This window comes from Molothrus aeneus, chromosome 3 (assembly GCF_037042795.1).
Source record: "Molothrus aeneus isolate 106 chromosome 3, BPBGC_Maene_1.0, whole genome shotgun sequence".
Classification (NCBI taxonomy): Eukaryota; Metazoa; Chordata; class Aves; order Passeriformes; family Icteridae; genus Molothrus; species Molothrus aeneus.
In genome coordinates this window covers 109,899,018-109,924,175 of record NC_089648.1, presented here as the reverse complement: position 1 = coordinate 109,924,175, position 25,158 = coordinate 109,899,018, and positions in this window count along the sequence as shown.

Here is a 25,158-nt window from a genome sequence, read left to right as displayed (position 1 = left end):
TGATGAAGGTGGAGTTCATGCCTAAACAATCTTGTAAATATGACTTTGAGTTTGTTTTAAAGGATTTGGTGATCTCTCTTTTACAACAAACAGGTCACTCAACAGAAATCGTGGATCGCCAGTCAATCTGACCCCAAGCCTGACTTTGGTGCCACTTCTTAACCTGCTCTAGTGGGAGGTCTCCCTACTTATGGCAGGAGGATTGGAATGGATGATTTTAAGGTCCCTTCCAACCCAGATCATTATATGATTCCTTGATTCTTCACAACTCTCAGTACAAGACATGGCCCCTCAATAAGGCCAGAGCCCGAGTCATCCTCAGTGACTTTGTCAGATTGATCCATTGCCCATTGATCCAAGTGCCATTTTAGATGCCCTCATCCTCCAAGACCTGCACAGGCCTCCCAACAGATCTGTTGTCACATCTGTGTGACGCTTGATAAATGTAAACATCCTGAGGAAAAAACGCCTTGGAGCTGGCACTAGATGGTTTTTAAGGTCCCTTCCATCCCAAGCCATTCTGTGATTCTGTGATTCCAACCCAAACCATTCTATTCTTCCCTTCCAGTCACTCCAGGCCTGAATCATTTGACCTCTTTCAGATCCTGCCTTAGCCTGACTCAATTGTCCCTCAGAGAGTGCGTGTCTCACTTACACTGACTACAAAGTGAGCTCGGGGTGATTAGCTCAGCTCTGGATGTTTACAGTGCATGCAGCAAAATTTGACTAGCAGACTCTCACCCTCAGGCCTTTGCTGCTCTGTGTAGCCCAGTGTCCCTTCCAAAGCTGAGTTTCCACCAGAAAAAAGGAAAAATGAAAACCAATGGGGCCCTCCCACTCTGACTCTGCTTACGTCGTCCTTACACTAAATGGAGAGGATCCTAATAGGATATTTAGAAGAGGTTAACTCTTCAGAAGCCTCCGGCCCTGCCCTACATCCTGGACGCCTGCCAGAGCAAAGCCAAGGATAACAAACCAGCTTTCGTTCAAGTATTCTGAGCCAATTAAAAAAGACAAATTAGTTTGGCCTTATCTCTTCCCTCCTCCTCCCCCTTCCCACCCGAGAGACAAGAGGGGATTCGCGGAGGAATGTTCCTCCTCTGTGATGGCTCTGCCTCGCTGAACTCTTCAAGGTCTGTGATGGATGAAAGCTCTCTCTTCCATTACGCTTCCGACAGCCCATGGGTCCTAATGGGACGGGGGGCGGGGGCAGTGCTGGGGGGACCAGAGTGGCAAAGTGGGGGGAAAGCTTTACATGGAAAATCAAGGAGAAGGAGCTAATGGACATCTCCTCCCCATCCAAGCTCAGCCTGAGGATCTCTGCAACCTTGCAAGCCCCAGTGCAAGATAAACAAGAGCTGCCTTGTGCAATCTGCCCTTTTATTCTGTAGTTCTTTATTCCTTGCAATTTTTTTGACATGCAACTGCTGCACTTTCTACGTGCTGCAAGCAGAAACTCTGGCATGACCTGAGTATGGCAGGAATGGAAAAAAAGAACTGGCAAAGAAGGCTTTTGAGAAGAGCTATCTGGTTCAGCTCTGGGCTTTTTAAAGATATCCTGTGCTGGTTTGACCTCTGCCATGGTCTAAGCTCATCTGCATGAAAAGCAGGGCAGAAACATCTGAGCAGCCGCACAGAGTCAGAGCAGAGCCCTATCTGCTCATGGGCTCTTTCCCAACCCTGGCCACTTGCAAATGTTTATGTAAAGGGTCTAAGAAGCAGCACAAGAGGAGTGATGCATCAACAGGCTCAGCTGTGCTTTGCCACATGCTCCTTGCACCCAGAGGGGGTTCATACAGAGCACCCCAAAAGACTGGATGTTCCGCCAGGATTTTGTCTGGGTGAAGCAGCATCCCTGTGCTCTGCCCTGTGCAGATTTAGGGTGGCTGGCTAGAGCCAAAACTGTGCCAAGCACTGTGTCAACGACAGAGACAATCAAGTTCCACTGTCTGTGTTTGGCACTGATTTATTTATTAGTGGAGCTGTGTCCTGTGACGGAAAAGATCATCTCATCCCCAAGATTAGAAATCCACTTGTTATTTGTGATAACACAGAGCTCTCTTCATCCCACTCTTGCACTGCCTCTGTCTCACAGCTGGGGAGAAGCATGATGAGACACTCGAGGAGGAGAGTTTAAATCCCACCTCACTTCCCAGACCATCACTCTACCCAGTGGAGAACTAAATCTGTCTCACTTGGGAAACAACACACACACTGGACAACCCTAAGATACTCTGTCCCCACTTCGTGGACCTTGGGATGAGGAAAGCCAAAACATCCAAGCAATTCTGGTGAACAAGACTCTTCAATTTCCATCCAGTCTCAGTCTCCCAGAATCTTCAGGGATTTTGCAACATCCTGCTTTTGCAATCCAAGAGAAACACTCCAGGATGACTTCACTGAAACGCTGTGTCCTTACAGAAGGAGCAGAAAGGACTTCATAGGAAGGCCAATCCCCTTTGTGAAATACCTGTTGGGAAGGAGTTGCATTCACTTGACTTTATTGTCCAGTGGTTGGGAATGTGGAGAAACAGCAGCAGGCTGGGATGCATGGGGACAGCCAGAGGATGGCTCCCAGAGACAGAAACAGAATGGAAATCCCAGCTCCTTCAGATGGATGTCACAGGTCCACAGAGAGAAGATGCTGCTCATTTGTGCTTTGATATTTCTGTGTGATTTAGGCTGAAAGTTGGGTTCAAAAGGCTGGGAAAGCAGCATGAAGTGATGTCCTCCCTTCTCCCTATTTAATCCTCCTGACCAGATATTGCTGTCAACTACCAGGACACCAAAAAGGCCCAGATTTCCTAAAGCACAGGCACCTCCCAGACACTAAAAGTGCAGGATTTGTCTTCTCAACCCATCCCTTGCCTCTTCCCCACCAGCACTCCTGCTCTGGTAGGAGATCATTGCAGGGAGGGTGGCTCCTGATCTGCGACCCAACATCTGCCCTGGCACGGGCAAAACCTCTGCTGAGGAAAAGGGTTCCTGGATTCTCTAGGAAGTGGTAGGAATAGAGCTCCTGGAAACAGGAGAGGTGCACAACTGGGCAGAGAATCACCGAACCATTCAGGCTGGAAAAGCCAGCCACAAACCCAGCACTGCCAAGCCCAGCACTAAACCATGTCTCTAAGCCATAATGTGAATTTTTTAAGGACCTAGTCTCTATGAATAGTGTCTGCAGCAGCAGGGACTTTGCAGAGACACAGGCCAGCACCAGCACAGTGACTGTAGCCCATGGGCAAAGTGCCAGGAGGGTTTTCTAGGAACCACTTAGAGGACCTGCAGGGCCTGAGGTCAACGCTGCGGCACTTTCACGCCAGTCCCGGGGCAGAGGGTATAAAAGAGGCACAAGAGCAGCCCCTCAGAGGGGCTCTGGCCAGGCTATAAAAGGAGCTGGTCTCTCCTGAATTCCACAGGGAGGGAACGTGCTGTAATTACACTGGTGCTGTCTCGATCGACAGTGGCACAAACCAGAACCTTCCAGTTCTGCGGTGAAACAACAGCCGCAAAAAACGCCGGGTGCCCTTGAGAGAGGGAGCGTGCAAATTAAAGTTTAGTCTGAAGCTTCACTCCTCTGCAGGCTCAGCCCTGGCCTTGGGAAGGGGGTGTGCATGTGGGCTGCTGGGAGAGAGAGAAACAGTGGGAGAAAAAGCAGGAAAGGGAGAGGTGGACGGGGGAGACACGAAAAGGAGAAAAGAAAGATTTAGGATAAACATATCTCAGCTGATAAGCAATCAGGGTCAAGAAGGGAGGGGCTGGAAAACCTGCTCAGAATGAATGGAAAGGGTTTTTTTTTTTTCCTCTCCTGCCATGCAATGAAAGGTATTAGGGCCTTGCTCTGTATGAGAGGCTGCAGCCCCTCCCTGCTGGGCTGAGGGCTGTGTACACAGGGGATGAAATCCTTGATGCCCCAGGGGGTTGGGAGCCCACCTCATCTCACATGGATGGGACTGGTCTGGCCTCCCAAAGGTTTGGATCACCACTGGTTCTGTGGGAGTGTGGGAAATTTGTCAGGAAGAGAGCACAGTGTCCCCATATTGGTACAAAAACCCCTGAAAGCAGAATGTTTGTAAGACTACGGGGTAATCTCCATGAACAAAATTTTGTGGGGAAAAGGTGGATTTAGGAAAGAGATCCTGCATGCAATAGGATGGGATTGCTGGTGACCAACCACAAGGCAGCAGAGCAGGAGCAGAAGGGGATCTGCATTGCCGATCAGAGGCTGAGCATCAATCAGCTGGAGCAAAGGGCTTTTATTCCACACTGAGATGCTTAAATTGGTCCAAAACCTGGGACTGAGGTGGTCCAGCTCAGGCACCACATGGAGCTACAGGAGGAAGCGGGGGAAATGCAGGAAACAGCAACAAGGATGAGGAGAAGAGTGAAAAACACAGACAATGAGGAGCAGCTGAAGGACATGGAGTGTTCAGTTCTAGATAAGGCATGGGGTAAATGTGATATGCCCCTCATTTCCCTGTCTGGGGAGAGAGGAAGAACAGTGTCTCCATCACCAGTGGTTTACAAGAACAGGCTGCACAAGGAGGAAAGGTTATAAAGGTTTGATCCAGTGTTTGGACTGAGTTTTTCAAGGTCCCCTACCTGTCATAATATCCTTCAGTCCTGTTCACTTTTTATTCCTCCACTGCTGAAGATTTGCTCAGAATTCACTGAAGAAACCTTCTTGACGCTCACACCTTGCAGCCTGTGGTCTAAAAGGGGTTTTTAGACCCTTTTTAGCTGCTGCTGGCTCTCCCCAACAGAGACCCCTGCTCAGAATGGCAGGCAGAACTCAGGAAAAGCATTTCTCCAGCAACATATTTGTTGAAAGTCTCTCCTGTAAATTCTGCCCAGTGAGAAAATTGAACACTGATAGTGAAGCAGCTGGGAGTGAAATATGCCATCAAAAAGAAAAACAGACGACCAAAAGAAGGAGGAACAGGAGAAGTATTAAAGAAAGGACAACTCCATTTTGAAGAAGTGAAGTACTAAATCCATCAGCCTCCCTGTTTGCTTATGACCTGCACACCCAGAAGGACAAAGGGTGTAAAAACACCAGCAGAAAATCACAAAAAACATAGAGTGAGAGAATTATTTGGGTTGGAAAGGATCTTACATGTCACCTAGTTCCAACCCTCTGCCATGGGCAGGGACACCTGCCACTACCCCAGGTTGCTCCAAGCCCTGTCCAGCCTGGCCTTGGACATTTCCAGGGATCCAGGGGCAGCCACAGCTTCTCTGGGCACCCTGTGCCAGGGCCTCACCACCCTCACAGGGAAGGATTCCAATATCCCATCTATCCCTGCCCTCTGGCCACTGGAAACCATTTCCCCTTATCCCGTGTTCCAGGCCCTTGCTCAAAGTCTCTCTCCAGCTCTCCTGGAGCCCCTTTAGGCCCTGGAAGGGGCTCTGAGGTCTCTCCTAGAGTCTTTTCTTCTCCAGGCAGAACACCCACAGCTCTCCCAGCATGTCTTTATAAGCAGAAACATTTCCTGGACTACTCCAGGATTTCCCAGTGGAAATTCTAATTGATTGAAAGTCTCTTCCAACCCTGATGATTCCATGATTCTTGCTCTGGTTTCCCCATCCCCTTGATTTGCTGAGCCATTGCCTTACCCCAGTCAGAAGCTCTGGGGCAGGAATAAGGGCTGTGTCCTCAAACCAGGAAGAAATCTCATAACTCTCATAAACCAGTAAGCAAGGAGGTGCCATATCTCCCTTTGCAGTCCTTCCAGAGCTGCTGAAGCTAATCCAGCTGGAATCTCCACCCATCAGAGCTCATCCCATCTCTTTTCAGCACTGTCAGTGTGATATTCAGGTGCAGCTCCTGCCTGTTACTCAGCAGTTTGCACCTGACTGAAGCTTTGCTTCCAGGAACACATCTGCTCCCAGTTTAGATATCCAAGGGTGAAGAACCTGGGTTAACCAAGTGTTTAATTTCCCATTGCAGCAACCACAATCCTGTGTGGTTTGGCTCAGCTTTGCAGCCAAGGAAGGCCTTTTTTTGCTAGATTAACGACTCTTTTATCACCAGGTATTTTTTCTCCCCGAGAAGTTCTTCTCCGGTTACTTCTCCATCTCCTTTTCTGACAAGCCAACCAAACCAAGCTTTCTGAGTCTGCCATGCCAAGGTTTCCTCTTCACTCTTCAGATAATGTCTGCAGCACTTTTTCCACACCCTTTCTCACTTTTCAGGATCTTCTCTAAAGCAGCATTGTGGCTTTCTCAGTGCCTAACCACAAGGTAACTATCGCAGCATCCACTGAGAGATGATCCTTCTGGTCTCAGCCATGTGGCCTGGTTAGAAATTACAGGAAAAGAGTCAGGGTGTTTTCTAAAGGTAAAGAAATAAGGATGTTTTCATCTTTCCTTTCTACATCCTGGGATTTGGCCTCTTCTCCCAGGAAACAAGAGACAGGACAAGGGGAAATGGCCTCAGGCTATGTTAGGAGATGTACAGGTTGGTTATCAGGAAAAATTTCTTTGCTGAAAGAGAGGTAAAGTGTTGGAACAGGTTGCCCAGGGAAGTGATGGAGTCACCATCCCTGGAAATGTTCAAAAAACAAGCAGACATGACCCTTCATGACATGATTCAGTGGGCATAGTGGTGTTGGGTGACAGGTTGAACTTGGTGATGCTTGAGGTCTTTTCCAACCTTAATTATTCTATGTTCTGTTCCTTTCTATTTACAGTGAAAGTTGGTAATAAAAAAATCATTGCAGAATCCGTACTTGGGGAAACTCATCTATCTGAGATGTGTGGGTGTGTCTTGTTTTTCACCTTCATTTTCTGAAAAGAGAGGGAAAGTTTCAGAACTGGGATCACCCCCTGCAGATTCTTGTCTTTGCCCCAGTCAGGGAAATGGGGCAGGAACAGCCACTGGCCCTGACCCACATCACCCACACCAGTGACACCAAATCTTTGCCACCGGCCTTTGCCCTTGGCCAACCTGCAGATGAGTTCCCCAAAAAGCAGCTGAGCTTCCCATGACCTGACTCCTACCTGGAAGACACAACCAAGCCCACAGCAGTGCTGGCTCTGGGCTGCAGGGATCTCTGAAAATCGGGCTCCTAGGAAAAGCTGGCTAATTATCAGGAGAGCCAAAGTGCAGCACTGCTGGGTGGTGGGGAGAGGTGAAGGAGAGGGAGGGGTGCTCAGATGGTGTGGGTGTTTCAGGGCAGCCTTCTTTACAGGTACTAAATACTCCTACCCTAACCAGGTCCAGGAAGGACCAGGATGACCTGGCTTAGAAGCAGAATTCCACTGAATGTTGGATGTGGGATCCAACATTGGTTTGGAACAGCAAATGTGAAACGTCACCGGAGGTTAAGGAGTGCTGGGCTTCACGGGCAGAGCTTTGCCCCATCTTGTTCTAGAGGTGAAACAGAACCCGTGGAGTGCACAGAGATGAGCGTCCCACCTCTCCTTCAGGAATGCCATGAAGAAATACAAAATGAGGGCAAGGACAGAGCAATGTTTCCCCAACACCCTCTTCCAGCTTTAGCGCGTTCCTGCCCCGTGACATCCTGAGCTGGATAAGATGATCTTATGTTTAATCACCTTCAATAGAACATTTTTCCTCCACCCAACTGTCCAGTTGCTTTCCTGAACCCTCATGAACCTCCAGCTTGGCCTGGAGTTGATCCCGTGCCCCGGTGTCAGGAGGCCAAGCTCCTTGCAGACAAGTTTGAGGACGCAGTGGGAGCCAGAGGAGCCCTATCAGCCTTACCCACTGCTGAACTCCTGCTGACTCTGAGAGGAGCCAGCCAGACTCCCCGGGATGCTGAGCACATCCCAAACAAACAGGAGGGGAAAGGCAGAAATTGGCCCGTGTGAAAAATGAGAGGGGGAAATAAGGGGAGAAGCGAGAAGGGAAACGTCTGATTCATTATGCACTTGTTTTTGCTTTTGTCTTCTCCAAGGAGGAAGAGGATGGAGCGCCGTCATCGAAGACAGAGACAGAAGGATGTTTCCTGGCCTGGCCTGGCCTGGGAGAGGATCAGATAATGGGCAGATTACAATAGAAAATGATGACTGAGACGAAACTGCAGCCACTTGCTGTGCAGAGAGAGCAGCCGGCCCACCTCGGGCAGGGGAGGCTGAGGAGGAAGAGGCAAGAGCAAAACAGCTTCAGTGCCTGAGGTGGCTGGTCCAGGTAGGAGCTCTGCAAGCTCAGACCCTCCAGGACTTGTTTACCCCATTGCATGAACCTTTCCACACATTTATTTGAGGTCTGAGGATGCAGCAGTCCCACAAATGTGGCTGGGGATGGGCAGTAACCATTTATCATGATTCTGCCCACCACAGTTTCTGTTTCTACTCCTGCTGTCCTTTCAACAGCACTTCAGAGCTGCCACCCAAGCACTCCAACTGAACTCTGTTGAGTCCCCATCATGTGGGATTCTCACTAATCTGATGGGTGCAGAGGAAGAAGAGCAGTAAATGAAGGAGCAAGAAGTGAAATTAGCTCTGGAGGTCATCTCAGAAAGGCCTGTTTTAGTTTCTCTGCTGCAAATAAAACATATTGTGGTCTTCACTCATCTCCAGGGCTCAACATGCAAATAGTCCCCAGGATATGCAAACACTGATGCAAAAGTGCTGGTAGGCAAACACCAAAGCCCAGGCTGTAGGAGATGGATGAAAACTCCAATTGTTCCTCCAGCACTGTCAGGGCCACCACTAACCCATGTCCCCAAGTTCCTCATCCACAGGGCTTTTAAATCCCTCCAGGAATGTGACTCCAGCACCACCTGGGCAGCTCATGTAGGTACCACCCACCCTCTCCTCTGGGGAGAGCAGACAGGATGAACCTCACATGTGTACATGGGATTTTCCTGAGGCTCTTATTTGCAGTACTGTAAATTCCTTTGGTTTCAAGGATGAATTTTGAAGGGATGCAGATGGGTCCTGATTGGCTTTTTGGGCTCCATGGACCCCAGAAAAGCCTGAAGTCTGATTGTTGCTATTAAACAACAATGTAGGGACCTTTAGCAAGACATGTGATTGCTTGTTCTTCCACATCAAACAAACCTGCTGAACTCACCAGAGCTACCAGGGAGATGGATTTGCAGCAGACACCTGTCTAGAGCCACAAAATACAGCCTCTCATCCACAGTGAGCCACCCAGCAGCTGAACCCAAAGTCCATAATCAACGTTATCCTCTGCTTGGTCACCCTGTGAATTGGGCACCAATGAAACAGCAAAGTAGGAGTCAGACTGGGTCATTATAAATGACACAGTGGCAAAGAGGAGGCTCTAGAGAGACCTTTAAAGGGTTTATGAAAAAGAGAAAGAGGGATTTTTCTATGGGCAGATAGTGATGGGCCAAGGGGGAATGGGTTTACCTGAGAGAGGACAGGTTTAGATTAGAAATCAGGAAGAAATTCTTTACTCACAGGGTGGGGAAGTCCTGGCACAGGTTTTCCAGAGAAGCTGTGGCTGCCCCATCCCTGGAAGTGTTCAAGGACAGGTTGGGTGGGCTTGGAGGAACCTGGAGTAGTGAAAGGTGTCCCTGGCCATGGCAGGGGGTTGGAATAAGATGATTTTTAAAGTCCCTTTCCACCCAAACCATTCTGTGATTCTGTGATTCTAATTCACATATGGCTTCTACAAGTGGCTCTATGCACTTTATGAGGGGGTGCCTTGGCAGCAGCATCTTTACCAGGCCACTGGGTTTGAGTGGAGAGAAATAAGAAATTAATAACTTCATTAAAAGAACAGGAAACATCAAAACATCTTCTGGTCCTACCTTCACACACAGAGCCAGGAGGAAAGGACAAGCATGAAATCCCAACAAGGAAGGAGCAGAGAGTACCTGATGAGGCCCAACCCCCTCCCACCAGAGCCTGCTCCAAGAGGGAGTCACAGTGGGCTTGAAAATACTGATTTTGGTCCGAATTTGTTGCTGCTGACTTTGGCCAAAGCATGGGTGCCACATGGGCTGGGGGAACTGAGTGAAACCAGGCCATGATGGTCACAGAGGATGCTCAGATATTCTGTGCCCTGCCTTGACAACCTCATTGCTGCTCTTTCCAGTGCTGAATAAGCCAAATCTGACATTTGATCCTACCTGGCCATAAACCTCATGTTGCTGCAGTAACAGAAATCCAATGTGCTCCTCTCTTCCTGTGTAACACCTGAAGTGACTCTGTCCCTGCTGCTGTCATGGAGGCGAGTTCTGAGGGCTTAAAATTAAAATATCCTGAGTTGGAAAGGACCCACAAGGATCACCAGGAAGCAAAGCTGATGAGGCCACACCATTATGTTATTACTTCATGCATGAGGATTCATTTGTCCTTTCCATTTAACCCCAGATTTTTTTTTAAGTCATTTTAAGGATGCTCAGTTGCTGGTGGAATTTTGAAAATTGGTGTTTAGAGATGTAAAAAATCTGGGGGGGGAAAGGGCCCTAAGTGTAACAGCCAGTGAAAACCTGCATAGGAAAATGCTGATATGGGATGACCCATACTACAGGACATGACAGGGCTCAAGCTGCCACCAGCAGCTGGGCCAGTCCTGCTGCAGAAAACCAGGTCTGCACCTCCTGGGGCTTGCAGAAGGACAATTAAAAATATTGTCTGGATGGGAGGAGCAGGAATTATGCTCATTAAATTGCTGCTTGGAAAAAAAAAAAAAAAAAAGTCTGCTCAATTTGGGCTGGTAGCCCCCCTTCACCACCCAGCCAGCCCTCCCTCCCTGCTCCATGCAGGAGAAGGGCTCCTATCTCCTGAGAATCCCGATAAACCCTCCTCTCGCACCCTCCCCTTCCCCCTCGAAATAAAAGTGAGCTGTCTTAGTGCTAGGATGCAGAAACCACTTCCAAGCCAGCATTACATCAACATTGCAGCTGATAAAGGGATGCACAATGGAGTGTTAGACTAATAGAAAAACACAGCTCAGATAAGGCAGGCTCCTGATAGCCTGGGCTGATGTAAAATGCCATTGTCTCCCTTTCTGTCAGCTGAGTCACTGCAGCGATAGGGAATTCCAGTGGCAACGGGCAAGTCAGGGGTCAGAAACCACAAACCCTGGGCATGGCAAAGCCCCTGGTGTGGGCACTGCTGGGCAGATGGAGCTGGGGGTGCAGCTGCTGCCAAATTCCCCATGGCTGAAGGGACTGGGAGGAGGATGAAGGATGGAAAGGGTCCAGCCTGCAGGACTGTGCCAGGCTCTGTGTGCAACAGAGATCCCTCAGCACCACCACTCCTGGCATGGGACCCACGGCTTTCCATGGTTTTTCCTTGCTGTTTCACCTCCCTCCTACTGCCTCACCCATCTCCTGTGTTTTCTGAAGTCAAGGGAGAGTGGGAAATCCGCTGGAGAATGCAGGGGAGGGGATGCTGGTGGCACTGCAGCCTCTTTTGGGTCCAGAACATCCCTTCCACGGCACAAGAGGAGCCAAATCTTGTCTCCAGCTGCTGTCCCACACTGGTCTGAAAGATAAAGTGGGAGAGGCACGGAGAAGGACAGCCTGCCCGCACCCAGCTGGTGCCAGAGGATGTCTGTCTGTCTGTCTGTCTGTCCCCATCCCTCCTGTGAACGGGAACTCCCAGAGCCCGCCAGGGGCTGTGATAGTGCCCTGCCTGCAGGGTGAGGGTGTTTTTCCCTCTGTGGGCTCTGCTCTCCTTTTCCTGTGCTGCCCTTTGATCTCCTCTCACACAGCCCCAGCTCGAGGCTGCCCCAGAGGAGGAACTCCAGATTACGTGGTGAGGTTATGTCATTTTTCCAGCGGACGTGCTGGCCTGGCTCACGGTGGAGAAAAGCTTTTTTTAGTGCCAGTGCTGCACTCAGTGGGAAGGCAGGTCCTAGAGAAAGGCTGGAGTGGGGATGCTGCAAAGGCAGCAGGGAAAATCTGGGACCCAGCCCAGGCTCAGGAACCAGCCCTGCTCTGTGTGTGCTTGCTCACTCCTCAGTGGGAACATGAAGAGTTCAGAGCCTGCCACAAGGCAGTGAGTGCAAGATCAGGCCTGGCTGAAAATTCAGTGTAAAGGCAGGAAATGGGTTTTATGTTGGGAAATGGGTGATGTTTTTACCCAGATCCTCAGAGGTGGAGCAGATCTATGAGGACATTGTACATTACAGGGGTAGAAAGCACGAAACTCCACTGATGTAGAATGAAATCTGGCTGAAAAGCTTCAAAGATTGCTCTTCTGCTCCATCAGAAGTAAAGACTTACAAACAATAAAAATAAATTATTTTTTCTACAACGCTTTCTTACATGTTTTTCTTCTGAAAAACTTCTGAGTAAGACCCCTCTCTTTTTCCCAAACTAGTGGACTTTGTCACACAACTTGGGGACCATTTTCTTATTATACAAAGATAGAAGCAAACACCAAAATGTTGAAGAGTGCAAAATAAGAGGATGGAAGCCCATCATTTATATTTGTGAAGAAGCCAAGTTGCCCAGGGAAAGCTGCTGAAGGTGGAAATTTGTGGAGGAGGCCCTGACACGTAAGAAGCTCTGACCCTTGCATCTCCATCTCTGCTCTCTTTGTTTCAATAAACTGATGCTGACCAGAAATACCCCATGACAATCCAAATGAAGCTCTTGTGGGTGTGGAAGGAGATCCAGTCTGGATCTGGTTTCTAACACCAGCTAAATGGTTGGAGTGCAATTTCTTGTCATAATGCCTGGATTTAGTGCTGAGGTGGACCAGGAAGGAGAGAAGGTTGTCTCTGTTTGGAAAAAGGCAGGGATGAAGGCTCAAACCCCCATGCTCATCAGGACTTCTGGGGGTACAGTTTGTGCCCTGGGTTGCATTGGTTTGTACAGGTCTCTGGATCATAGAACCATGGAAAAGTTTGTGTTGGAAGAGACCTTGAAAATCCTCTCATTGCACCCCCCTGATATGGACAGAGACTTTCTTCTAGACCAGGCTGCTCCAAGCCCCATCCAACCTGGCCTCGAGGCAATCAATATTTCAGAGGTTGACCTCTGTTTTCTCAGTATCCTGCTGGAAATCCCCATTCCCTGAGGGAATTGCCTGAGGCAGTCATGGGCCACACTCTGCACACACAGGCATGGATGAGGGATTGCAGTCTGCCTGCACTGATCAGCTCTGGGACAGAGCAGGAGGAGAGGACTGGGTTTGCATGGAAACCCCAGGGAGATGCTCATGGGAGAAATTCATTTTCTGCTCTGGGACACCAATGAGCACCTCAGTTCCCATAGGAAATCTTTAATGACCACAGATTGTGACATTTTCTAAGGAGAAAACACCATTCCACATGATGAAATGCATCATTTCTTCAGGAGAGAAGGAATCCCTGGAAAAGCCACTCCCTTCCAGAAGAATCCATGATCCCTTTGACTCAAAACTACTTGAAGAAGAGCTCTACAGTGTTAAAGTACAGACCACAAGAGGAGGGTGATCAAAGCTGCTCGAGGATTAAAAATCCAGTTTATAAAACCTCAGTGCTGGCCCATTTCCCTCTCTACCTTCCTGGTTCTTAGATCTGGCTCTGAAAGGTGGAAGTTGTGTTGTGTTAACTGGAGAAGTGGTTGGGGAAGAGGCTTCAGAAGCTCAGGGAGAAGGGATGTGTGAGGTAGATTTGGGGTTTCAGGGAGGAGAAGAGCCTGGGCCTGGTCTCAAATTCCTTCAGATGTCTCATGGTTGTCTTTTTTCATGGAAACACAGAACCAGTAAGGTTTGGAAAAGACCTCCAAGATCAATAAGTCCCACCTTCCATTTTGATGGGAATAGTAACAAAACACAAGAGTCTCCAGACCAGACCCTCAAGGACCTTCTGACACCAGTGGGATTTCCTAATTGATGTGGCTGTGGGGATATTGGGGTCCTCATGAAACACCCTTTACCTCCCACAGTACAAAACCTCTGGGGAGACTCTTTAACGTAGTCAAATGCACATTTTTTTCTCTTCCTGGATTTTTCATCCTAAAATGTTGGGACAGGATTCAACTGCAAGTCCCAGGAGCCTAAACTCAGGGTTTAAGAAGGTTTTCCTCACTGTTAATGCACCAGAGCAGTCAAGATGCCCTCATGGGGCTGGGAAGCAAAGGGAACACAAGTGACTCACACTTTTCTGTCCAGCAACTGGAGATTGAGTGGAATATGGACTTAATGATCCCTGTCTCTTCCAACATGGAATATTCCACGATTCCATGATGCCCTGAGGCTGGGAAATGTGTTGTGAGAGGAGCTACGAGGATAAACCCCGGAGAGGGCAGCTGGGCTGCTGCAGACAGTTTGGATCTGGAGAGGGAGGATCCCACCCTTATGGGATCCTCACTCTTTTCCAGGAGAGACAGAGACTGCTGAGTTTCTGCTGGGGAAGAAAAATACAGTCTGGCACTGAACCCTTGAAAGGTTTCCGGCCCTTGGATTAGATGACCTCAGTATGCCTTTTCCATATCTGCTACCTCAGATATAAGGCTTACTTGAGTCTGCTGGGAATTCTTGGACAGAACTGCTCTCTTTTTTCTTTTTTCTTTTTTTTTACCAGGGAAAACCTATTTGTTTAGTTATTATTATTGTTATTGTTGTTGTTGTTGTTGCTACTCATTTCTATGGAAACGTACTCATTGCAGTGAATCCTGTAAAAATTATCAGTGCTAAATGGAATTTCTGCTAAAAATTATCACGTTTCTCATCCAATAGCTTTGAAGACATTTACAGTCCCAATCGGGCATTTAATTCTCTGTTTCTCAGTACAGGATCAGTTTTGACTCTTTGGACATCTCATTTTAGTGTTTCTCCATGACAATCCAGGGTTAGGCACAGGGTTTGTGGCTTGCTGCTTATAATCAGATGTTAAATTATCTTGTCTCCTTTCTCCAAACCCTTTGTAGATCAGTGGTCCTGTGCACCACCACAGCCTCTGAAGGAGATATGGGGAAAGGAGGACAGCTGTGGTTTGGATCTGGTGTGATCCCAACCTCTCTCCTCAGTGATTTAAAAATGATTCAGATGTGAATCAATTTTCTTCAGGGCAAAGGTGCTGTGACTTGCAGGTGGTTCCTTTCCATGAGTTCTGCCTGCTTGGGTGGGAACACAGGTCTGTTGTGATGCTCTGCAATGTCAGAAGGGCTCCATAATATTTGTGAAATCTGGAATTGGATATGGAAAACAGGCTGGCTTAAAAAGCTGACTTTTTTTGGAAGTGATCAGCTTGGCATGCCCTGAAAACATCTTGCTTTCATACAGTGCCAAACACATTCCTGGAATTGCGGAATCATGGAATGGTTTGGGTTGGAAGGAAACTTAAAGCTCATCCCATTTCACCCCATGCCATAGGCAGGGACACTTTCCACTATCCCAGGTTGCTCCAAGCCCTGTCCAACCCGGCCTTGAACATTTCCAGGGATGGGGCAGCCACAGCTTCTCTGGGCAACCTGTGCCAGGGCCTCACCACCCCCATCATAAAATATTATTTCTTATATGTAAGCTAAATCAGCCCTCCTTTAGTTTAAAACCATTAACCCTGATTCTACCTCCTGCTCTGAGACTGGAAAATTGTAAATTATAAAGTGGCCTGGAGTCCAATCTTCCCAAAACCATTACCAAATGTCTTGGCTCATCTCAAGAAACTGATTTTCCTGAAGGAGACACCTCCTGGTCTAATTATTGCCACCACCAACCTCCAGAGAGCAGCTGAGGGGTTAGGAGAGATGTCAGCAACCAGAAATCTACTTTTTGGCCCCAAACTGTGGCATGGAAAAATCCTCCATGCATCAACACTGCCACTAAGAATACACCCTTGTGAAAGCAGGTGTGCAAGGATGCCAGTGTTGTATCTGAACCAGCAGATTGGAAGGTCCAGGCTGATTCAGTTTGTTTTGCTTCTCAGGGAAGGGAAAGGAGTTTCGTTTTCAATTGTGTCTTCATGCCAAAGTTTGGACTTGCAATTACCATATGGGGCTTGAATCAATTTGCAACTGGGGGAAAAGGAAATTTTTCAGCTAAAGAAATTCTGAATCAGGTGTGTTTGTTTTATAAATGTATTTTGAAGAAAAGCAATGACTCTCAGAGCATCTTTCCGTGAGAGCAGAAGAGTTTGTATGCTCTTGGGAAATACTACTGCTGAATTCCCCTTTTTTGGTCCCGAAAATTCCATCCCCAACACATAATAAAACCAGGGGGACACAGGATGGGACAACTACAGATTCATTTTGGGTTGCTCCATCACCCTAATGGGAATATCATCCTCCCCTTCCCAGGCTACCCATGGGAAAGGGTCCCAGAGCTGGAGGTCCTGGCATGGAATGAGACCAGGGCAAGCACGAAAAAGGAGGGGGGATGAGGATGGAAAGGGCAAAATAAGGAGGAATGGGGATGAAAAGGGCAAGGGGAGAGGTGAGTTGTATCGATTGGTGTGTGAAAGGCTTCCCGGGAGCCCCGTTGCTGAGAGACAGCCCTGGGAGATGCAAGGCTGGAATTAATAACTGCTCCATTGGGGCCCTGTTTGCTCTCCTTGCCCAGAGCCCGAGGACTTTGGTCGCAGCTTATCGCCCCGCCGAAAGCCCCAGGAATGCAGTCACAGGCAAATGTGCTCGTTCACACGACATCTATTAATCAAACGACTCCCCCACCCTTTAACCCTTCGCAGCTCAGGCAGGGGGAGAAGGTGAGCATGGCCCTGCTTTGTCCAAAATCAGGGTCCCAGGAGTCTCTTCAGAGATAGGGGTAAGTTACTCCAGTTAGGATACCGTCCCCTTACTCTACATCCAGGGTTTTCCCGAATTCTTATGGGATTTGTTTTGGTGCTTGCACCTGAAGACATCCTATTCCAGCTGGTGGCCAAGCACCTAACTACTTTAAAATACCTTGAAAGCCCCAAATGTTGTCACTGAAAAACTACCCCAGACTTTTCTTCCTCTTCACTCTGTTTCACACTTCAGGTGCTGCTGGCACTCACGCCACGGTGGTTCTGCAGCTCTCCTGAACTGGGGCTCCTCTGCAGCTGTGCACATCTGCACTGGGATTCTCTCTGCTCTGAGCAGCACAGAGCCCATCAGACACACCCTGGGGACACAAAACCACACAGGCAAATGCCTCTGCTGCTGCTTGGAATGGGTAGGATTTACCCCAACCTCACAGAATCATAGAATATCCTGAGATGGAGCTTGGCGCCTCCCTGGCAACACCAACCAGCCTGGAATTACGGAATCATGGAATCATTAAGGTTGGAGAAGATCTCTGAGATCACGGAGTCCAAGCTTTAGCCCAGCAAGGCCAGGTACACCTCTAAACCATGTCCTGAAGTGCTGTGTCCCTCTTGTCTTGCTGCTGGGTGTTTTAGGCTCTGAAATGTGCAGAGAACACATTCCTGCCTTCAGATTAAGGAAGCTTTTCAGGTTCTTGACCTGTAAGCAGTCATTTAGCCAGTTCAATTAACCAGAGAGGCTCTGTAGGCCCTCCATGGTGAGGGAAGAGGCAGTGGCACCTCCTGAGGACAATTCAGCACACCAAAATTAGGCTCCTGCTCTGTAACACCCCCTGGAAATCATCACCTGCTGCATGAAGTGTTGTAAACCGGCCAGGATGAACATTGCTGCATTGGTTACCCTGAGATGTCACCTCATCCTTGTCCACACCCTGAAATCCATGAGTTGGGTCAACAAGTCAATCAAAAACACCCTTCAGGAAGATAGCAGGGATACCCCAGTGCTGTAAGACACCTGTGAGCCTGGGAAATGCCACTTGGGCACTAGGAGACGGCTCCTACAGAGGCTCTGGAATGACATCCCAGGAGGAGCAGCTGGGACAAGAATCCCACCCATCCTACCAATGGACTCTGAGCAGCCTCTGGCGTGGTGACCCGGAGTGGAGGCTGATGCTGCTCCTCCCTGTCCTCTGTCCCCTGTTCCTGGATAAACAGAGCCCAGTGATAAGGTCACCATTTGTGAAAGGGGTGGGGACTCAGCAGCCTCAACAAGCCTGCTCAGTTCCCCAGCACCTCAAGTTTTCCACCCTGGCTGGCATCTCCTTGCCCAGTGCCACCCCAGGAGCCCTGATGGGTGACAGGGTGAGGCCCTGGCTTTTGCCCCAGGCCAGACCAGGCTGGAGGATGGGGTGGGTGACTTTCAGCCTTCCCACACCAGGAAGGAAGGATGGATTTTTTTGTGCGTCATGTCCTGAGAAGTTTTTAGCTCTGGGTCCCGTCTTGTTGGCCTCGTGTCAAGGAGGAGGAGCCACGAGCTCCAGGAATTTGAAGGAAGGCAGAAGGCGCCATGCCAGAGGTGGGATCTGGGGCATTTTTACCTGCTTTTGGGTTCTTTGCCTGATTAATGAAATCTCACAAGGTGAAGGTGCCAGCATCCCAACCTCCTTCTTGTCAGGGCAGGTTTCCCCTGTTCATGACAGTAAAAGAGAAAGGACATTTTTATTATCTGGCACTTTCAGGCATGCAAAGTTTGGGGTTTTTTTTTCTAGCTGTCAAAGAATGAAGCACATCCTTTGGGATTGAACCAGTTCATTTTTGAAGCATCACCACAGTCCAACCTCTGCTTTGAGCCTTCAACATTTTCCCCTCCAGATCCAACTGTGCCTGAAATCACAGATTTCTTTTGGATTAAATCAATCCAAAAGATGCACTACAGCTCACCATGGATCAGTTTTCTATGGGATCAGATTAAACCACTTCTGAACCATCTGCACTGGGGACATCACATGCTCAAGGCCAGTATTTTGTCTGCTTTGTCCTACTTCTACATGGCCACCTTTCCTTCTGCTTTTCCACAAGTTATTGAGTAGGATTTGCCACATGTCTGTGCAGCAAAGGGACCTGGTGGGATCCCTGCACGAAAGACAAGCACTAATCAGAACTAACTGATTCCTCATCCCATTCCCTATTTCTGATGGCTCAATGAACAGACAAAAAGAAATATAAGCAGGTAAAATAAAATTATTATGAGTTCTGCAGCTCAAACAACCTGCAGCAAACCAGGTATTGAGAGGGAAGAGGGAGAAAAATAACACACAAAGCAATTTGACACTTTTACCTGTAAATAATTATTTATCCAAACTCCAGTGATAAGGACATGACACTCTCCAAGCAGATTAGGACCTCACTGGAGAGGAAAACCCTTCTTGTTCCCCCTCTTCCCATATTGTTCCCAAAGAGTTAACAGCAAAGCAGGTCTGCAATTACCCGGGAATAATGGGGTGTGATTGGGGCACTAAAGAGGTGGAATTGATTTTTTTTTTTTTTTCCCCAGGCTTTCAGGTCTAGAAGCCCCTCCCTGACTTCCTGGTAACTCATGACCAGCAGGGTCAATAGAGCAGAAATCCTTCTAAAGGGCCAATCTGTATTTGAATTATTTAAACAATGTAGTACAGCCAAGTTAAATGGGGCTTATCAAACGTTACACCTCTCCAGGCACAATTGGAGACAGAAGGATATTAACTGCTGAACACTCCACCGATGGCATGGAGAGAGCTGGAAAAAAAAGGGGAGAAAAAATGGGGAAGAAAGGGGGACCAAGGCAGGCTGATTTAAGCAAGGGGGAGAAGCAGGTGCCTGCCCAGAGATCCAATTTTCTGGTCTTTTCTCCCATTTGGAGACCCTCCATTCCTAACCTGGAGATTGGCTTTACCATCCTAATATACCCCCCAGTTTGGGGGAATTTAACTCCTTGACCTGCATCATCTCCTCCCCTTAGGATGAGAGCAGCTGGAGGGATCTGGAGGATACAGGTCTTTTCTTCACCCTTCTGGAAAGGAAAATAAGGAAGGAGTTGTTTCCATGTCACATAGGTTGGCGTTTATTATCCCCAAGTGTGAACTTTGCCTGGGGAGGGCTGGGACATGGAGCTGCCTGCAGGGCACAGTGGAAAAAGAAACAGAAAAATAGTAATAGTAATAGTAATAGTAGTAGTAGTAGTAGTAGTAATAACAGCAATAGTAATAATAGTAATAATCATAATAGCAGTAGTAATAATAATTATAATACATATATAATTACAATTACAATACATATATAATAATACATTATATTTTATATTGAATATCTTATATAATATGTAGTATCTATTACATTATTATTATTATTATTATTATTATTATTATTATTATTATTATTATTATTATTATTATTATTATTATTATTATATTTTTTTATTTTATTTTCCTGCAAATTTGAGAGCCAGACAACAAAATTTTGTCAGCTGAGAGAAGTTAAGGACCTTGCCCAGCAGCCCCAAAAGGTGGCTGAGAGTATTTTTTTTCCCATAAAAATATTGAGTTTGCTTAGGTTTGGGAGCTGAGAATACATCCACAAAAACACCTTTTGATTTTCTTATGAATGTGAAAGTAAACAAGAATCCACCTGGGTGTTTTCTTGGCCATTTGTCCTGCTTTACTCAAAAAATTTCTTGGTGTTTCAGGTGACCGGATGTGCATTGGGAAGCTCAGGGGGTCCCAGGTGGGATGCAGGGGGTAAATAGTTCACAGGTAATTCATGCACTGACATTTTCACATGACTTATTTGACCTGGAGAGAAAACAAATGTGTTTGCAAGTAAGAAACAAACTGCAAACAGACCCCAAAGGAGCCTAAATTCACCAGATGATGTATGGATGGGTGAGAAATAATTCACCCACATACAGCTCTGTGGTAAGGATAGAGGGGGAAAGGATTTGTAAGGATTCATGGATCAAAAATGCATAAATATTGGTTAAGTGAGCCACAAAGGTTTCAGCAGAAAGCCTCAAGTTTAAAGCATTGAAAAAAGAGGGGGAAAAAAAGATTAATAACGCTGGCTTAAGGACACGCATCCTTCACTTACACAGCTACTGTGCTGCCTCTGAGCTAATTAACCCCGTTAATTAATGGGGGTTCAGGTATCAACCCCCTGAGAGTGGATTTTTGTGGGGTTAGGGGATCTTTGCCCACCCTGATCTGAGCTGTCATGCCCAGGCTGGACCTTCAGCTGGAACGTGCAGCCAGAGCTGGCCAGGAAAACCCAGAGGGAAACATTTCCTGCTGTGAAAGGCTCTCCCATCCAAACTGGAACATTTCAGGAGACGTTGCTGATTTCACTGAGGTTGGGTTTTTTTGGTTTTTTTTTAAAGAAAAATAATGAGGGGAAGGAGAGGAAAGTTTTCCTGACTCTGTTCCATCCTTTTTATCAGAAGTTAGGACTATAAGAAGGTGCCTCGCGGCTCAAATCCAGGCCGGTGCTATCTCACTATTTGACATTATTTGTCATTTGGGGAAGAATTTCAAAATGTTTAGATTTCGCTACGGTTCAAAATGAAGCCCCAAACTCGACTTTTCCTCCCCCTCCTCACCAAGCAGCATTTGCCACCCTTCCCCAGCCGCATTTTCAGGGAATGCAAAAATCCCCAAAACGGGTTTTTTTTGGGGACAACGTCTGAAACGCAACCAGGCGCTGCGTTTGCTCACTCGGCTCTGTCGGATCCAGCCCCAGGCAGCCTCTGCCTCCCCTCCACGGGGGAGTCCTGTCCCTGCCAGCCCTGGACGTCACATCTCCAGCGGGTTCTTCCACCTTGGACGTTTTGCTGAAGGTCAGCATGGCCAGCAGCCCCTGCTTTCGCACGCTGCCTTCGCCGCGCGATGCTGGGAGGGGACGGGATGGTCACAATATTGGGAAAGCTCAGCCCAAGCAAGAGCAGGGTTTATAAACTCCTGGCCTACCCTGCAGGCTTGCAAGGTCGCCCCTTATCTGAGTTTGCAGAGGGTTTGCAAAGTGCTGGCGGCCCTCCAAATATGTTTGGGAGTTTTTTTTTTTACTCGAACCTAAGGCTGCCGGACTCCCACGTTTGACATTTTCCAAGTGCCGCGGGACGGGCGAGGGAACAATGTGTGATTCTGGCAGCTGGCTGGGATCTGCAGAGCTGCTGGCTGAGGCTTTCCTAGAGCCAGAGCAAGTGTGAAGGATCAGCAGCCCTGCAGGAGCCACCTTCCTCAGGGATGCTGCAGGATGGGCAAAGCCAGTGCTCACCCCTTGGAAGCCTTTAAATTGCAGATGGAATAATGAAGTTTTGCAGAGGGGGGGGGAAATATCTTTATCTCTGCCTGGTTACCTCTGGTTTTCCTGCACTGTCCTGTTGTAAGACCTACAAGACCTCATGTGCTGCCCAGCCCTATTTCACAAAGAAATGAGACAAAAAGTGGCCACATGGATGATCTGGAGTCCTAAAGGAGCTCATGGACTCGAACCAGGGTTTCTCCAGGTCTACTTTAACCCCTGCATTGACTCTTTTTCCCTTTTGTGTCTTAATTTATCTATTAGTAGCAAGGGCTCACCATAATTAAAGAGCTGGATTCACTAATGGATTGTGGTCAATATTGCACAATAATTTAAATGAGCTGAGGTGCCCTAATTCTCAGCTAGGAATATTTCCATTATTTGAGGGGGAAAAGGGAAGAGAGGAAAACCACACTGAAGACAGATAAAAATACAAACTCACTTGTTGTTTTATTTCCCCTTTTTCTTCCTTTTATCTCGCTGGAAAACTCAGTGTGCAGGACAGGGAGTAAAAGAAAACAAAAGAAAGAGGAAGGAAAACCAAAAAACAAAAGTGAGTGTTTCTCCTTCTTTCTCAAGAAAACAAGTCCAGTAAACTTCTTCCAAAACTGTTTTTCACCCAACGGCCGCTTGCACTGAAAAATAACTTTTTTTTGGAGGAGGAATGAAAGGAGAGGAATGGCTGGAAAGAAATGGGATGTGCTTAAATACAAATTGCACTGGAAGTGCAAAGGGGGTTATTAGTCAGATAGGGAGGATTATTTTACATCTCAACCACCTCCACAACCACGCGTGCAAGCGCTGCATGAAATGTTGCCTTAATCATCCTGGTCAAAGTCCTTTGGCTACAAGCAGGGCCTTGTTGTACTGGGGATTAACAGCAGGGAGAAATAATAAGGGATTCTATATATACAATTTTCTGGCTTTGGTTGGAAACCCCAGGGTCAGAGCAAAGCTCTGATTTCAAACAACAGTATTTTGAGTGATCCTGTTTATCCCAAGTGTCTGCTGAGGCTTTGACTCTGAGCTATTAATACAAAATAAATAATTTTCACATGAGCTGTTTTTACCTCCCTTGCCAGAAAAACGAAGCAGAAGGGACACGTGTGAACAGCACAGAGGCAGAGGTGGGGCCTTGGGCTTCTGGGATTTTTTTTTTGGCTGCTGGATGACACATGGAGCACTGCTGGCTGAGGATGCTGAGGAAGACCATCAGCCAGCCCAGTTAAAGACGCTTCTGCAGCACACATGGGATGGCTGGGGGTTCCCAAGGTGTTTTATGGCATTTTAACTGCTGCTGTTTGAGGGCAGGTCTGACCTGATCCTCTGTGTGCAGTGTGTGAGCCCAGATGATGCAGATGTGCTGGTACAATGCCTGGGGGTGTTGCAGATGCATCCACAGGACTGTCTTTCTGTCGGGCTCAGTGAAAATTTGGTTTTTTTGGGAAGCAGCATCCCTCCACAGGGATCCCTTGAAGAGTCTCATTACCTGTGGTGTGGGATCCAGGCTGGCTGGAATGCACTTGGACCCAGTGCATTTGGATGCTCAGGGCAGGGAGCAGGAGGTCAAGAGATAAAGGCAGCAGCAAATCCCTGCTCAGCTGTGTTCCCAGCAGATGCCAGGGATGAGCTGTATTTGCACACCTGGGGCTGAGCCCCCTCCCAAGCCAATGGCTGTGCAATCACTGCCCATTTCCCTTCTCCAGCAGTTTCCCTGCTCCCCTTTTTCCAGGTTGATGTCTTGAGCTCACCAGGTCCCTGCACCTTGGTGCATGATTTCAGGCCTGGTGATGGAGTGAAATGGGAGGGAAGTTCAAATGGTGCCAGGCACTCCAGGAATGAGGGCCTCAGGGACAGGAAATAATCCTGCCAAGCCTCTGCAGAGGCCACTTGGCTTCCTGAGCTGTACCTGAAGGGCAGTCTCCAGCTATTGTTCTCCAAAAAGCACTTTAAAGTCTTTACCACTTGTTGTGCACTTTGTAATGAAGGGGCTCCATGAGGGTTTAGGGGTTCAGAAGTGAGGGTGGGCTTGGGGGCACCAGCGAGGTGAGGAGAAAGCAGCTGGTGAACGTGCCAAGCGATTGCCTTTCAAAATTCCAGCCCTCAAGAACAAATTCTTCCCTGTGAGGGTGGTCAGGCCCTGGCACAGGTTGCACAGAGAAGCTGTGGCTGCCCCTGGATCCCTGGAATTGTCCAAAGGCCAGGCTGGATGGGGTTTGGAGCAACCTGGAACAGTGAGAGTTGTCCCTGCCCAAAGCAGGGGGTTGAAACTGGGTGACCTTTAAGTCCCTCCCAGCCCAAACCATTCCGTGATTAACCCCTGAATTCCATGTCAGGAATTCAAATCAGCCTGGGAAAAGAGGGAATCCCTGCTCCCACCATGGCCCCTCCACCCAAATAAGCACCAGATCTCTCCCATCCCTGCTGGATGTGGGTCAGGCAGGGATGCAGCCGACCCCGGGGTGTTTTCCATGCTCAGACTCACACAGGTACAAGGAAAGATCTTCAAAGCTGCTGCCCCAAGGACCTGGAGCCCAAGGCTCCCTGCAGGGCAGGCGGGGAAGTGGCTGCTGCAGGGACTGGGGAGGCACTCGCTGGAGTCTGGGAGTCCGCAGGGAGAGCAGGCAGCTGGAAAAGTGCCTGGCATTCATGTCTGAGCCCTTTGGTGCTGGGTTTGAAGGATCTATTGAACTCTGGACTGATCAACAGAGAAAACTGTTAATTATCAGGTTATAGAAATAAATTATCAGGTTATAGAAATTAAATTATCAGGTTATAGACTTTTTTTTTCTAAGCTGTAAGGTCTCCAAGACAGGATTGTGTCCCACAGTGGTGTAAAATCTCTGTTTATCTACTGGGATGCAGAAGCACTCAAGGCTTTAGATACCCAGGTGCTTCTTAAGGGAAAAAAAATTGAAGATAAGGATTTAAACACATCCATGTTGATTCTGGTTCTGGATATCCATTGCTTGTAATCTTCCATATTCTTTTATATTCTTATATATAAGTATATATATATTATATTCTTATATATAAATATAAGAATATAATCTTTTATATTCTTTCAGATAAATCTATTATATTTATAAATCACTGCAAGATCAACTCCATCTCATCTTTTTCCACCAATACCTCTTTCCAGTTTGGAGGAAGGAAGTGTGAGCACAGTTCATCACTGTCACAAGTTACACATTTCAGTTTTCCATGTT